We start from the raw sequence: 1,559 nt of genomic DNA, 5'->3' as shown, positions 1-1,559 counted from the left end.
CGTTCTCAAAAACTTTGCCTACAGCGTCACAGAAATAAATAACACCGTCCGCCCTTCTGATCAATAACGCAGCCATTTATATACTATCAGTACTACTAATCACCTGCTATAGATTAAATGCTAGTTATCCCGATATAATAAAATATGACGTCTAACCATGCTATCTTTAATTTGTTAAGAGTTAAGTCCCTTACGTTCACCATGAAACAATTGTCATTCGTAATATTTGCTCATTATCGTTACCATTTCAAAGGCAAGTGCAGAAACATGATGTGTTTAACTTTACAAATGTCGTTATCAACAATGAATTTTTGGAAAATGACGATTTATTAGAGTATGTGTAAAACAACACGAAATAAATTGATAACTCTATTTTTGAAACACCTTGAAAAATCAGGAAATTATTTGATATAGTCTGGTGAAAATCATTAAATTGTTAAGATCATACTCTTAGGGGTCATTTCTATAGTATGATGCGCCAGGTCGTCGGGTAAAACTGACGAGAGCGAAAACCATGAGGAGGAGATATAGCGTCCCCTTCTGAGCGTGAAGCGGGTAAGAACCATTACACCCAGCCGGGGGTGTCAAGTTCTTACTATTGATGACCGTTCCTCTGCTTCCCTAAGTGGAGAGTCGGAGGAAGGGGACGCATTCTAAGTGGTTTTCCTCTATACAAACAAACGAAAATTAATAAATGATAGTAAAGCAGGAATTCCAAAGACGCGGCCAGCGTATTGTGACCGAAAAACAATTGGTGTCACAAGATGTCGAGAGATAACCAAGGTAGTGCAGGACATGGGCCAGCGAAAATGTCCTCAGGGTGGTTGGAGTTTGAGACCCCTGGTATAAAAAGTGTGGCTACTAAAGTAGATAACTTCCATTACTAGTAATAACTGAATATAACAAACTGGGAAACTTCTACAATTTATAATATGCAATACATTTATTGATGAAAGTGCTTTAAGCGGCCCATTTCTTCGTCTTTCAGAAACATTCTAATGTAACAAAAACCCCTTACAACATTAAATTACATACATGAACTATTCATTTTACAGTATTCATTCCATTTATGCCGTTCTTCATTTGCGTAAACATCCATATAAGTCACTTCAGATAAACCCAAGCAACCTAACCTTGATGATGGTTAACAAACCTTCTGATAAACTGGTAACTAGTGAGTACGTATTAGTGCAGTTGTAATTTGTGGTAATGTTTATATTGGCAATGAGTGTCATCGAAAAGGAGAAAACCGCTGAGAACTTCCTCAAGCTTTGCACGTGCTAGAATAAATATAACTAAATTTAACTAAACAAATGTAATAGAAAATGTATAACTCTTGATCAACAGGACAGAAAAGTAAAGAGAAAAAAATCTTTTTTCTATTACCCACTCTCTAAGTATTATACAACCTGATCAACACTTAACAAGCTGTAACATCTAGGCTGTCATTATTATATTTACAACGGGTAATTAACGAATGACTAGGAAAGTTCAGATCAGGGTCAGCTAATGCATACAACATTGTTACAGAAGCTATTCAGCTTATTGTATATTCAAAG

General features: G+C 36.0%; 1 non-coding gene across 1 annotated transcript; it reads left to right on the top strand.

The window, feature by feature from the left end:
* Positions 1 to 438: 438 nt before the first annotated feature.
* On the top strand, positions 439 to 662 carry LOC149786862 (small nucleolar RNA U3). Its single transcript, XR_016425311.1, has one exon. It is a non-coding gene; the product is annotated as a small nucleolar RNA U3 (small nucleolar RNA).
* The last annotated feature ends 897 nt before the right edge of the window (positions 663 to 1,559 follow it).

This window comes from Sinohyriopsis cumingii, chromosome 12, assembly GCF_028554795.1.
Source record: "Sinohyriopsis cumingii isolate HCF-2022 chromosome 12, ASM2855479v2, whole genome shotgun sequence".
In the NCBI taxonomy this organism is placed as follows: Eukaryota; Metazoa; Mollusca; class Bivalvia; order Unionida; family Unionidae; genus Sinohyriopsis; species Sinohyriopsis cumingii.
The sequence above is the reverse complement of the archived record's forward strand: the minus strand, read 5'-3'. Positions and strand labels throughout refer to the sequence as shown.